We start from the raw sequence: 16,051 nt of genomic DNA, 5'->3' as shown, positions 1-16,051 counted from the left end.
TGCCGCTTTTCTGCGTGATAAAACACTTTTTTTTTTTAAAGGCCAGTGCAACTTGAGTGATTATCAGCTATGCGGAGAAATCATTACAGAATAATAATCATACTTTTACCCACAGCATTGACATAACATAGTATTCTGTTTGCGCATTTCAGAAGAGTCTCTTGTTTGCCCTATGGATTCACATGAACACACCACCGTGCTCTTTCACTCAAACGACGCTACATTTTCACTCATAGGCTATGGCGTAGCCTACATGTCGATCACATGCGTTTGACAAATACTCTCCTTTAGGTTTCGTTAAATGTGCCTCTATTTCCCACTCAGCGTGATCTAAACGAAACTTCCCTGACACCAATATGTTAGTGCTATAATGGGATCAGTCCCATTCACATCGGATGCACATGGACCCTCATTTTAAATCCTGCGTTTAACCAGTCTGCTTCAGAAATCCCAACTTTCCCTTTTTAAAACAATCTGACAGGAACACAAATAATAGTCGACTCAGTATGTCACCATTACACCGCAGAAGCCTTTCTGAATATCAAACATTCCTGGTAGCTATCTATACCACCAACGTACCTGTCGCCCTCAGATTAACCTTGTCGCCTGTTGTCATCTGGACATCTTTTCAGAATGTGCGTAAAATCAAATGATTCAAAATTAACGGTTTTTCATTTAGAACGCACCTCATTAACGAATTGGACGCGATGTCACGGGGCTCAACTGAGTACAACCGCCGCGTTCTACGTTTCAATGATGAACTCACACAGTGCGCTGAGAACAAACTAGACTGTCATTATGTTTGAGTGACCTCAACCTGCCTGCCTCAGAGAAGACGTATTGCGTATTGTCATTATATGATACGACTCGGCAGCGCATGTAAAAGATCTTACCTTTTAGAGGCGGAAAGATACGCGCAGTTGAGGGCGGCAGCAGCAGCAGGTTGGATGCGGGAGTGCAATCCTCTCTCCTGCCCTCTTGCTCCTGGTGAAATGCAATGTCTGTTATCCTCGCCGTCAACAGAGGAGGGGGTGCGAGAGACTGACTACCAACCCGACAAAGCACCAACCTGCACTCATCCTACTACCTTCCCACCGCTCCAAATCCGGTTCGTCGGAAATATTCTGCTAATCTAACAGCAAAGACACTAGAACACGCCTCCACCTCCCGCTGCCCTCATGGGTGGGCTCGCTCGACCACGTGAAACGGAGAGTGTTTGGTAGGTGGTGCGGTGTGGGGATGGGGGTGGGGGTACTTAAATAGGCGCGGTCTGGCAATCGCGAGTCATTTCACCAACCTGTGTAGTTGGGCGCGGTGGCATTTCCATCGTTTGAAGAAGATGTTGGAACCGAGTGACGAAGATGCGTCTACCACTACGGGCATGCAAGGGCACAAAAACAATTGTTAAATAGATACTAAATAATCTCCTATATTACAGAAGCTTATTGTATTCGCATAGGAAAACACAGACGATGCCGTTCCTGAGTTTTTCTGGAATGTACGAGATATTTTTACAAAATTGTGAGCTCTTTTCTTGTAATTATGACATCATAATTACGAAATAACGTGTCCATGTTTTCTTCTTCTTTTGTTTCGCAATGCGCTTCTGTCGGGAAGCAGAAAAAAACTGCGTATCGATGGTCTTGCCTTTCTTGTTGTTTGAACATGTTCTATCTTAAGATTCAGGGACACTAGCCTACACAATGTATGCATTCAAGGCAATAAACAAAGTTAGAAAGTGTATATAGGCTTCATTTTATGCTCAATTTAGAAATGAAATGTAATGTTGCAATCCTCGTCTGGGGCAAAAAAGCTATCGCTAGCCAGTATTTCATTTAGTGAGAGTGTGGTTTATTCTAAGGGAGTTGTTTAAGACATGATTCACACAATGTCCATTTAGCTATGCATCAGTCTCTCCTACTTCAGCATCTCATCTGATTGGCCAATCCTCAATGTGTATAGCATGGCTTGTTGCACTCCTAAACTCCACTAACACAAATCTCATCTTGTAATGATTGATTGATTGATTGAAAGTCTTTAATGTCCCCAAGGGGCAATTTGATCTACAACATATAGCCAGCACATATAAGAGGACACATAAAACATGAAGTAATAAATAGTTGGACATGGACATTGTTATGTAGTATGAGATTCACATAACTACCAACTATATGTCCCCACCCGAAACAGTAAAGACGGTCTTACATTTTTCTTTTTGCTAAAAGGTCAAATTATGAACATGCAGCCTGAACCAAGAATCTTAGTGACAATACACCATTTAGCAATACTGCATCATCATATAGCATCAAGTTGGCTACAATTCATTTTATTTCAATATTGAAAAAAGAGACACAGAGCAAATTATGTTATTTGCAATTTCAGCTAAATTAAAAGGACACTGTGTAGCCTAGGGTATAGGCTTCATGTATGTATTTGCCTCTGGTGTTTGCATTCACATTTGTGTGACTTGTTTTTTGTATTGTAGATTTACATTAAAAGTCATATTATTTTAAGAGATTCACATTATTATTTTTATTTTATATATATAATATATATGAACACAGATAGATATATATCATAATAATAAAATTGGGGGGTGGGCACTACAAAGCAATTCTGCTAACGGCACCCACATGGCCAGCAGTGGCTTAACTGGGGTTAGAGCTAGCATCCATCTTGATGCCAGCTAATGTCAGACACAGATGCATGATGGGGCTTTATCTTTAGTAATTAATGCTAGGCTTCGCCACTTCTCCCAACAGTCACGGCTCTGAGATCCTATGACTAGTGATATGAGTCATGCTGTTTATGCTGCTTATTCACGTCGTCATCAGGGAATTCCTTTTTTTTCCAACTGTTTTTTATATCCTGTCCTATTTTAAATAAAGACAGAAAATGCCCATTCACATCAATAATTTGAATCATAAAAGAAAAAGTACATCTTCACACATTTACGGGCTTATTCACATCAATGTACGGTGGGGTTGTGGATTTGTATTCCTGTTTGTGGCATGTAGGATCATTCAAATACCAGCACATTCTTCAGAAAACAAATATGTACAAATAAAACAAACAAATGAGCCTGGTATATTGATTTGTGTTCAGCGAATTGATGATTTCATTATCAGTGTATTTACATATCTGATGAGTCATTGAGGCACTCTGGGCACTCCCCCTTGTTGTCTCAAGCCAATCAGATGGGAGTGATATGATGAAAGATCTCCCATGAGCCTCAGCGGTGGGTTGAGAGAAACAGTGTATTTTTTCCCCTCAAATCTTCTCCAGATGAGATCTATCATTATTGTCCCTCCACCCAATCACTTGATTTCCAGTGAGAATCTCCACCAGCCCTTCTGGGTGAATAACCGTGGAGTAAACGAGACACAAAGAACTGCTAGAGCAAAAGGCCAGGCAAAATAGCCCATTTTGGAGCCCAAAAATAGAATTAATTGTCAGCATAGATCTTTACTATGAGGTTTCCAGTACAACATACTAAAAGTCCTGAGAAATCCTAGTTGAGGAAATATGTTTAATTCTCATCAATCTGAGATGTATGATGCTAATAATGCATGGCAAAAGTACACCTCAAAATTGTAATGCACAATTTTTCCTTTACTCCTATCAAAATAAAACTTTACACAATGAAAGTACCCATGAAAAGTAAATGTTTTTGTTTTACAAGTTTCTTTGGAAATTAATTTTAATATGCAAATGAGCTATAGGCCTACACTAATCGAATATGCCCAAAATACACCCAAATAGGCTTATTTTTTTCCTTTACTCCTACCACAATAAAACTTTACATAGTAAAAGTATACATGATTCATACATTTTTTTGTATTACAAGTTTCTTTAGAAATTAATTTTAATATGCACATGAGTGTCACACTCATTTATATGTCCTGATTGCATAGGGAAAACCACCATACCCCTGGCAGGTGCTACCAAGCCAGGCAGTTTTCAGGCAGTAGGATTATTGGATGAAGATTGGACCGATGTATTTGTCATACATATGAATGGTGTTTCTGCCTATGGACATATTCAATAAGTGTGGAGCTCGTGTGCATATTAAAATCAATTTCACAAGAAACTTGTAATACAAAAAGTTTTATTGGTACTTTCATTGTGTAAAGTTTTATTTTGATTGGAGTAAAGGGAAAAAAAAAACATTTTTCAGGTGTATTTTTGCCATGCATTATTAGCACACAACTCAGATTGATGAGAATTAAACATATTTCCTCAACTAGGATTTCTTAGGACTTTTAGAATCGACACCTCATAGAAATGATCTATGCTGAATTTTTTTTTTTTTTTACAATTAGTCTGTCGTAAGACACTATTTTGCCTGGCCTACAAGGTGATAGCAACATAAAGCTTGTGGGAATGACGCACACACACTAATTGAATATACTGTATTTATGTCCTTTTTTTGTTACAAGGGTCCACCATGTTACACAGAACATCCCGAGCATTTTTTCCTTTACTCCTTAAGTCTGTACTGCTTTGCATCTTGGGGTTTTTAATATAGAGATAGATACCAATATTGAGAATATAAAGACACAACCTATTCCAACTCCTCCCCTCTGGTAGGCGCTACAGATCTCTGTTCGCCAAAACCGCCAGACACAAAACAGTTTCTTCCCTCTTGCCGTCTCTTAACTGAACAGCTAACACATTGTGATACTGTGAAATAACCCTGGATCATTGCAATAACCATATCTATTTATTTCCCCCTTACTTCATATCCGTCATACTCATTCCGCACTTTCTGGACCCTCATCTTCTTTGCACTATTCCTCCTTGTATATACTTTTTTAGACTTCTTGGACTGTTAGACCATTGCACTGTTGTATTGTTTTGTGTTGTGATGTATATTTTGTGTAATATGTCTAAGCACACTGAGAGCCACTGTACCAAGAGAAATTCCTTGTTTGTGCAAACTAACTTGGCCAATAAAACCTGAATCTGATTCTGAGATGCCAATATAAAGATGTTAGCATAGATATGGTAGTATAGAGATGCGGATATAGAGATGCTAACATAAAGATGCTAGCATAGAGATGCTGATATAGAGATGCTAACATAGAGATGCTAATATAGAGATGCTGATATAGAGATGCTAACATAAAGATGCTAGCATAGAGATGCTAATATAGAGATGCTAGCATAGCGATGCTAATATAGAGGTGCTAGCATAACGATGCAGATATAGAGATGCTAACATAGAGATGCTAGCATAGAGATGCTAATATAGAGGTGCTAATATAGAGATGCTAGCATAGAGATGCTAGCATAAAGATGCTAATATAGAGATGCTAACATATCGATGCAAACATAGAGATGCACTATTGCTTCGGAGACAGGAAAGTCTCACCGTAAGAGCAGAGCAAGTCCTGCGGGAGACCATCCATCACACACACGTGAGCCCGGGACCTGAGTGAAGGACAGAACACATTCACTGGACAGTGATGGTGAGTTTCTGATTGCCTTGGCTAATGTGGAAGTGTAGGAGGTTATCCATTAGTGTGCGGTCTGTTAAATTAATGTCCTGTCGATTTTTTTTGCACTAATCTGTCTCTCTTTCCTTTGTCCTCCACCATCTCTTTTTCTCGCTCTTCATTCTCCCAACCCCTCTCTTCCCCTTATCATACTTGTCCTTCCCAACCTCTCTATTCTCTCTTTCTTCTCTCTCTTTCTTCTCTCTTTCTTCTCTCTCTTTCTTCCCTCTCTTTCTTCTCTCTCTTTCTTCCCTCTCCTGCACCCTCTCTTCCATTTCGTTTGCTTCTTTCTCCTTTATTTTTTCCTCTCTCTCTCTCTTTCTTCTCTCTCTTTCTTCCCTCTCCTGCACCCTCTCTTCCATTTCGTTTGCTTCTTTCTCTTTTCTTTTTTACTCTCTCTCTCTCTCTCTCTCTCTCTCTCTCTCTCTCTTTCTCTCTTCCCTCCCCTCGGTCCAGCTCTGGGGTGGTTTTCCCCCCTCTTGCAACATGTCTCCATCTCCTCTCTCCGATGGACAAGTTAATTAACAGGCGCCTCCGAATGATGACTGGATAAGAATTGCTCCGACTCAGGGCGATAGCTACAGATATACTTTCCCCTCAGAGCATTTTGCCGCCCGGCTCTATTTCTGTCAGCTACAGGCTTCTCACGTCCCGCGGCGTAATTAGTTCCCTCGGACTCCCAGCGCGGCCTTCTGTTCCTAGCAGGCGTTCGAGTGGGGGGCACTTGTCGGGTTTGTGAAGTCGTCTTCATTTGAGCAATTTCCATCCTGATGGTTACGCCATGGATAATGTGTGTGTGTTGGGGGGGGGGGGGGGGGCTGTCATTGCACACTGGGGCAAACTTAAGTAGCCTGAGTTGAAATGACTGAGAACTTTTGCACACACCCACTGGTAGTGCCCTCCCTGGTGGGGTGGAAAGCAGAGATCATTCCAGAAGCATTTGGCAGGAAAGGCTACGTGTTATTTCCAACTGAATTTGTTAAGGAACTCCACAGGGGTCAGAACAGGAGGATCCAGAACTTTTTGGCAGAAGGCTGAAAAGACAGGATCATTTAAAAATGTATTTACACACCACATAAGTGGGGATCTGGGTAGGGATTTGTTTATTTTATTGAAATGTAATTTACATAATTGGAATGACAACAAACATTAGTTTTTGTACCAGAGTGAAAAAGCTTGTTTCTAATTGGCCAGCAGGTGTCCTGTTGTTTTTAGGAGATCCTCCCCATCCTGTGGGTCCGGTCAAAAGTTCAATCACTGTTCTGTATCAGTGCTCTCAACAATGGTAACCATGACAACAGTAGATAATGTAAGGGCTGACTGATACTATGCTGAGGTACAGCATGACACATGAGGTGAAAAAAAAAGGAAAGCCGGTCATTAAAGAACATTGTACAAATACCTGAATACACACACACACACACACAACAGTACTGGAAGCTCCTCGTGATGAGTCAGTGTGAGTGGGCCTTCCACCGAGCACTGACCTTGTTAGTGAAACTCTGAGTCATTTCATTTATGGACCCCAATCTAAACTGGGCATCGGCGGCACCAGACAGACGCTCTGTGTACCAAGTGGCGAGTAGGTGGCCAGAGTGGGTGACATGCCAGGCCAGTGTCAGCTCTTTCTTTTTCTCTCTCTTCTCCTCAAAACAAAGGGGCCTCGTGTCATTGACGTCCTGCCAGAGGTCTGGCTCCCTCTCCGCCACCAAAACTGATGACTAGTCATGGAAGCTGTTTTGATTAGCGCGAGATCTGGGGCACGGGCGCAAAAACAACACGCTCGCTCCCTCACACACACACACACTACCACACACACACACACTACCACACACACACACACACACACTACCACACACACACACACACACTACCAGCAGCTCCAGCATCCATCACACACACAGACCCCCGACCACCAACACCCCACCACCACCACCACACACACAAGCACACCATCTCCGCTCATCACCCCCCCCGCTTTCCCGTCGGACACCAGGCCTGCGACAGCTGCTAAACTGGGGCTTTTGTGTGCCGTATAGCTGTGTGTGTGTGTGTGTGTGTGTGTGTGTGTATGTGTGTGTGTGTGTGTGTGTGTGTGTGTGCCGCATAGCATAGCTGAGCCGGTGAGAGTTTTGGCCAGTTTTGGCAACGGTGAAAATAACCTGCCACCAAAACACACACACACACACACACATAAACACACGCGATTATACACACACTTGCATAGACACACATACAAAAACACACACACAGAAAGAAACCCATGGAACGTGGTTTATTCAGTTATAAAATGGACATCAGGTCAGCAGGCTTTATCTAACGGTTAATTTTACAGTCAGGGGATATAATAATAATAATAATAATTCATTTTATTTTTAACACACTTTTCATTCACAGGAATCTCAGAGTGCCTACATATTAGAAACGAACTATAATAATACAATAAAATAAAAAAATAAAAAATTGTTAACAGTTAATTGTTAATCTAACAGAAAAGATTTAACACAAGGCCAGAAATGCCTTCCTGAATAAAAATGTTTTAAGTCCAGCTTTAAAGGAGTCAAGCGTCTGCGTTGCCCTTAGGTGGTCAGGGAGGCTGTTCCATAAGTGTGGCGCTGCCGAGCAAAAGGCCCATATGGGGGGCTGAAGGAGCAAATTCCCATCTATCCACACATGACAGGGCAGGGAATGGGCCTCAGAATGACCAGACATTCACATTTCCCCCCGTGAGGTGGACTGTGATAAAAATAAAAGAGATAATTACTCATTACCAGACCTTTTCCCCAGTGAGAATCAAACTCCATTAATCTTAGCAGAGCAAAATAAGGCCAAGACGAGACAAGGAAACTTTGGTCCAGGGTGGGCTTTATACGATGATGGACAGATGATCAACTAACGCATGAGTTGAATTAACGGTAGATGTGAAATAGTACCAAGATGGCGGCGTCTCGGGAGCCTGTTAGTAGGAAATATTTTATGTGAATTAAGCTATCGACACGACTTTTTTAATGTCTACATTGACTCGGTTAGTTGCGTATGTGCAATACAAAAGTTGCAGAGTATTGTTTGTCTTAACTAAAGCTCTCTAGACCATTATTGTTAGGTAATTGCTAATGCTTAGACCAAAAATCCATTAAAACACATAGTAGCTAGCTAGCCTTGCTGCTAATAACTATAACGTGAGCAAGCATATCTCACAGATATTGACGGCGCATTCATTTTGAAAGAGGAACAGAGAAACGCGATTAAGGCATTTGTCGATTGAAAAGATGTTTTTGCCGTCCTTCCTACGGGATCAGGTAAAACTTTAATGTATCAGATGGTCATACTATGTTGCTCTGATTGGTTCTAGGTAACCAATTGAGCGAAGAGGCATTTTCTTTCCTGGTTCGTTGAAACACGCCCCATAATCACAGCTCCATGGAGCAGGATCAGACTCATATTCTGACTAGAATTATGAGTATGACATCGTCAGGCTACAATAAAACCTGAATCACCGCAAAATGCCGTTTAAGAAACCCATTAACGTAAAAATGCGTCATATACTCTATTATAATACGGTGCATAGCAACAGCCACACACACAGGGACTATTTTCTCTAGGCAAGTGAAATGCGATACACAATGTTTGGTGGCTACAACTATTTTGTGCTAAAAGGCAGCTTACTATTTATAATGTCGCTAGCAACCGTATTATAAAATTAATAAGGTACTCGAGCAGTACTATATCGTCCATAATGTACTCTTCAAGAGTCCGCTACGCATAGGGCCTACCATTGAACAGTACATTATTGACGATACAGTACTGACTCTCGTACCTTATTGATTAACTAAGGGAAGGGAAAGTTTACATCAGAAAAAATGTAATGAAACACGACATACATGTATAACACATTAGCACACAATTAAAAACAACAATTCAGTAAATCTCTGTTCAAGTAGGCTATCTATACCAAGTTCATTGTACTCCCCGTGAAGAATGAAATCCAAAACTGAGGATATGATATGATAAAAGATATGATAAAAGTTCACTCTCGCTGTTGTAGTTGTACTCACAGTAGATGTTTACCGTCACCGACCAACCCCGTAGCAACTGCTCACAACTCCAGTAGTCCGTGATGTTTGACGAATAGGATGAAGGTCATGAAGCTAACTTACTAGCTTTAGCTTCCAGCTCCCAGTTCTGTGATGGTGAACCTAGCCCAAACTTTCTCGAGCTTCTCTTCCACAGCCACCGTTGACGAGGTTACACAAGTAAACTAATGTTTTCTATGAAGATGAATCCCAGGTCTCGTGGTTGCCATTGTCTATTGTGGATTTCCAAAATATAGGACTGTGAAACCTCTTTACAGCATGCAGAGGACTGTTTATTCTTTCCAAATTCTGCGGGAAACATACATTGTTACTAATCAAGGTAAAAGGCATCATGGGAACTGTAGTTACTTCAAGCACATAGAATTAGCTATAAAAAAGTAATAACAAAATAAATAATTTTCTTAAAAGGGCCTTACAAATGTATACATAAATAAAGTAATACATGAATGAATGAGTGACTGAATGAATGAATATTTAAGCAATAGATCATGACTAATAAATAATAAAGTGCAAATGTACATTTTTCAGTCAGAGACCAAAAGGAACAGACACAATTTTCGAGAACCAAAGGACAGAAGAAGGCAAATGTGTGTGATAATCGTTCCTGGTCCTCTTCTTGGGCCCAAACAGGGCCACAGTGTCCTGCAGTGTGTGTGTGGATATAGAGTCCACTCGGCCTGATGACACAACCACTACGCCCCCAGAGCTGGGGGAAGGTCTGCCATAGAATTCTGCTGGCCAGCGACCCCAGTGCTAACGGGATTAGCACTGCGGGCTCATCCTGTGGCAGGTTTCACAGTCGTAATCACAGGAGCGCACTGGTGGGGGGCGGGGGGGGGGGGGGGGGGGGACTGGCGGGGGGCGAGGGGGGACTGGGGGTTTCATCAGTCCACTGTGCAGAGAGGGGAAGTCAGACCCTTGTGTTCAAAGGGGTTTCAGAATCTCATCGCCACACTTTGCTGGGTTCACACACACACACACACACACACATCCATCCATCCATCCATCCATACACACTGACAAACACATGAAAGCACTAACACACACCCACGTGAAGACACACGCACACACACTCACATGGACACACACACACAAACACACATATGAAGACACACACGCACTCACATAGACGCACACACACATAAAGACACACAGACACACACAAAGACACACACGCACTCACATTGACGGCACACACACATAAAGACACACAGACACACACAAAGACACATATGAAGACACACAGACACACACACACACATGAAACACACACAAACACATATGAAGACACTCTCGTAGACACACACACACACATCAAGACACACACAGACACACTCCTGAGTGAGAGAACACATATGCCAGTAGAACCACACACTGTCACATAGCAGATGTCCTACTTGCCCAGTGTCAGCGGATGCCGCCTCACATTTGCAGTGTCTTACTTCCCAACTGTGAAAGGCACACTTTTTCTAGTTGCTGTTGTCAAATTATCCAACTCGCTGCTAGACATACAGCTACAATAGCAGCTGAATCCATGTCAAAAAAATGCCAAAACAGGTACCAAGTTGTCAGCACACTGTCTTGTGTTTCACCTCAAAAACATGTGAGAAACCGCAATCTCTTAAATAGAAAAAATGTACATGTTACATTTTACATGTATATATTTAGGAAACGTATTCACCCCAAGTAGCAACACAATTTCGCATATTAACAAAGATACAATTACAAGTAAGCTGACAAAGGAAAATAACACTGAAAGCAACACACAGTGAAACTCTATTTTTGATTCGAGGATTGTAGTAAGCACAGGGTCATTTTAATTGACATAAATTCATACGTACACAGTGCATATCCGTATAAGACATTCATACGTACACCATGCATATCCATATAAGACATTCATACGTACACCATGCATTTTCTTGCCATTGTGCGTGCACTAAGGGGGTTTAGAATCTGGGCTCTGTTAAGCGCCTAGAGGCAATTGTATTGTTATGGCGCTATACAAATAAAATTGAATTGAATTGAATATCCGTATAAGACATTCATACGTATACAAACAAATATATGCTTATATGATGTCACTAAGCCCCAGGGGCATGTTGCTTGAACAACTAATACATTTTGTTTTATAAAGACAGTGTATGCAGGCTTTCAATTCAATTCTTGTTTTCAATGGTTTAACATCCTCTTTAGGCAACCATACTGTATACAGCCATCTGTAAAGGTACTATACACACTGCAAAAAATGCCCCTCTAGATTTAAGACAAATAATTACATATTTAAGCAGGATTTTGCTTAAAACAAGGAAATTTGGCTGCCAGTGCGTTAAGCAAATTTGCTTGTTAAGATTTCTTAAAATAAGTAATATTTGCTTGAAATAGGTAAAAATAACCTTACCAAGAAAGCACTAGGTAAGTACAATTTAGCTAGAAACAAGACCAACTAGATTTTTCATCTCAATATAAGAGTAATAACACTAGGTTAGAAAAGCATTTTTTGCAGTGCATAAACAAACACACACACACACACACACACAGATTTGTTTATATTTACTTTTATATATACGTATAACGTTAAAGGAAGCCATCAACATCAGGAGGCCAGTGTGTGAGCTGTGTGTGAAAGGTGAAGCTGGGTGCTTGTGAGGTCACTCACCACCTCATTGCTATCAGAAAAGTCGTTGGGAATTATCTGTCTCTCCAACCATCTTTGTGTCCTCACACACACACTTACCATGGCCTCACATCTCCTTCCATCTTTTAAATCTGGGGAAATCCCCCAGACATGAGTGAGTGTGTGTGTGTGTCTGTGTGTGTGTGTGTGTGTGTCAGGAGGGCAATCCTACAGCATTTGTGTGTGTGTATGTGTGTGTGTGTTCAGGTCCTGGGCAGATAAGCGTATTACCTTGCATGACCTTTCAAATATTATGTTGTGTTGTGTTGTGTTGTGTTGTGTTGTGTTGTGTTGTGTTGTGTTGTGTTGTGTTGTGTTGTGTTGTGTTGTGTTGTGTTGTGTTGTGTTGTGTTGTGTTGTGTTGTGTTGTGTTGTGTTGTGTTGTGTTGTGTTGTGTTTGTTGTGTTGTGTTGTGTTGTGTTGTGTTGTGTTGTGTTGTGTTGTGTTGTGTTGTGTTGTGTTGTGTTGTATTGCATGGTATTGTGTTGTGTTGTGTTGCAGGGTGTTATGTTGTGTTGTATTGCATGGTATTGTGTTGTGTTGCAGGGTGTTGTGTTGTGTTGTATTGCATGGTATTGTGTTGTGTTGTGTTGTGTTGCAGGGTGTTGTGTTGTGTTGTATTGCATGGTATTGTGTTGTGTTGTGTTGCAGGGTGTTATGTTGTGTTGTATTGCATGTTATTGTGTTGTGTTGTGTTGCAGGGTGTTGTGTTGTGTTGTATTGCATGGTATTGTGTTGTGTTGTGTTGCAGGGTGTTATGTTGTGTTGTATTGCATGGTATTGTGTTGTGTTGTGTTGCAGGGTGTTATGTTGTGTTGCATTGCATGGTATTGTGTCGTGTTTGTGTCTCTTCCTGACAATAAATTGCCAAGGACCTACTCCACACCCTGCAGCTGGCATGGGCTGTAACCTTTGGTATGTGGAACTGTGGTGTGAAGCCCTATGCTGTGCAGGTGTGAGGTGACTGACCCCTAGCAGCAGGTGTTTCAGACAGGTGCTTGGCTTCAGCAGATCCACGCTGCGGGGCTCAATGATGACAAGCGTCAGCGCACATACCTGCAGTAACGCCCCTCAACCTGCAGGGGGTGCAAAATTCACAACTCATGCCCCAACGAGTTTATCATTTTATTTCTACGCTTCATAACTCAGGAGTTCTGGCTGCCGGTAGTTACTGCAGTGGGAAATGGCAAGCGGCCCGATTATGCTGGGAGCAGGGCAACCTGCCAAAACTGCAGGCACAAAAACAGAATGCCCTTACACCAGAGGAGTGGGTGTGAGAAGTGATAATGATTTCTAAAATCGTGACTAAAGCCACACGCACTCCAAACCCGGTGATGCCATAATTTGCAAGCAAAAGAAAACTCATCTGCTGCTGCATTTAGATTGGATTATTTAGTTGTGTTCTTCTAAACTCAGTAGCCTACCTATGACTCACGACTTGCCGAGTTAAAAATACACAGACTATTTTTAAAGCTCAATGATATCACGAGTAGCCTATGTGGCATTTGCTGCACGCTTCCTTCTTGCACTGTATATCGTTTGTGCCGTAACCAAATCTATGCCAGTTTAGCGCCCTGCCCCAAATCTCCATATTATCCTCCTCTTCCATGTCGCTCCTGCTCATTGAGAAATCCAATTTGAGGTGGACGGCCAGCGACAGCACAATCTGTCTCCCGCTTTTTTGATTGACTCCCATGTTTAATCTCCATGGAAACGCCCCCCTCACAACAACCGGCCACCTCTGCCAAGAGGTTGGATGATTCCAGAACATATCTGCGCTGGGCCTGATTCCGAACCGATCCAAGGTCAAACGCTGTGGGTCCTCTAGAGAATGAGAGGCAGAATGTGTGTGTTTGTGTGCGAAAGAGAGATGTAAAGAAAGAGACTGCAAATGAAATAATAAAGATGTATCTAATGTTCACAAAGATATAGTCATGGAACAGGTGACTCTGTATTTGGTACAATTAGATAATACAGACAAAAAAACCTTTTGGCTATAAGCTTCATAGTAAATCATCCCAAATAATCCTTGTCATTGTATGGTGTCCCAATGTATTTATTTTTGGCTTCTGTTAGCTTTTATGTGACAGAGAGCGGACAGGGAATGAGAAGGTGGTGGGATTGAGAAGCAACCCAGGCCAGACTTGAACCCAAGTCCTCATACACACCTGGACCCGTGCATAGTTCAGTTTAGTGCACCAGCACCCACCTCCAAATTAATTTGGTCAAAGTTCCAGGCAAATCGTCAAGAATAGTTAGTAAAACTTTTAATGGCAATTACGTTTTTTTTTCTGTTTGTTTTAGAACATATGATTGTCAGAAACTTTGCAGTGTAAAACTAAAAATAAAGTTTTATCTTATCTTACATATGTGGTCCTGGCAATCTATCATCCATGAAGTCTGAGGGACAATACAGGAGGGGAAATATGTCACGTCCCTCAGTTATCAGCAGGCTAAAGCAAGGCTATAATCCTATTTTAATCACAGTGGGGTTTATTCAACAGAAGCAGCAGGTCTAAATCGCAGCAGATTAAATACAAGACCGAGGGGAGACAGAGCAAGAGATGTAAAGAGGGAGCGAGAGAGAGAGAGAGAGAGAGAGAGAGAGAGAGAGAGAGAGAGAGAGAGAATGAGAGGGGTGTGTCTGTTAGAGAAGGTGCACTTAAGGTGATGACACATGATGCACATTCGCCAGGATTGTAAAGAATGGAAGGTTCTAGTCCCCAACCCCACCCCACCCCCACCCCCAATCACCACGCCACCCCCCACCTCCAACCCCTCCAGGGAAAGAAAACAGAGGCCCTCCAGCAGAGGTGTAGTCCAGGGTATATGCAGGTATACAGAGTATACCCACTTATTTTTCAGTCAGCATTGGGTATACCCACTTCTCAAAACAGGACGTTTATCCCGTGCTGTATGGGCTGCTTAAAAGGAATAAAGAGTATACCCACTTCTCCAGGGACCACTACACCACTGCCCCACCCCCTATACCCCACACCCCACCCCCAGCCCCTTCAGGGAAAGGAAACAGAGCATACAATGGAGGGAGGGAGAGCATGTGCTGAGGGTTTGACGTGTAGATGTAGATGTATCTTTGATATGACGAGTCATGAGGGACAGACACACACACACACACACACACACACAGCATGTGCTGAGGGTTTGACCTGTGGCACCTCTGGAGTGCTAGAGGTTGTAAGGGGAGCCAGTTCAATCCACTCCCAGCCCCAGTGAGCGCAGATGAAAGTACAGTAGAGCTTAGCGGAGACGGATTCAATCACATCAATCCCTAACCTCCAACCTGGTCCTGGTTTCCCTGCTGCTGACGGCCACTTCTCCACTACCCTCACCCCTTCCCATCCTCTTCTCGCCTATGCGTCTGTCAAAACACAGATGTTAGAATAGAATAGAATAGACTTTATTTGTCATTGTGCATTAGATACACAACGAAATTAGTTTGTGCAACCACTAAAAAAAGTGCAGTTGTGCTGGGTGGAGGGTAGGGAGGGTAGTGTGATTATTAAGTTCTGTGATGGCCCTGGGGATGAAACTGTTCTGCAGTCTGGAGGTGCGGGCTGTAGTGGCCCGGTAGCGCCTTCCAGAGGGTAGCAGGGTGAAGAGATGGTTTTGCGGGGTGAGTCTCTGCTGCGACACAGATGATGCGAGTCTCTTCACGTGGCTGTATCCACTGATTTGGGATGAGCATTTGCAGGTTATTGAATTAAAGGCCAATTAATCTTGCACCAAAATGGATCATAACAACTGCCGTGACACGGTTTTAA

Source organism: Sprattus sprattus (assembly GCF_963457725.1).
Source record: "Sprattus sprattus genome assembly, chromosome: 21".
In the NCBI taxonomy this organism is placed as follows: domain Eukaryota; kingdom Metazoa; phylum Chordata; class Actinopteri; order Clupeiformes; family Clupeidae; genus Sprattus; species Sprattus sprattus.
Note: the sequence above shows the minus strand (reverse complement) of the source record.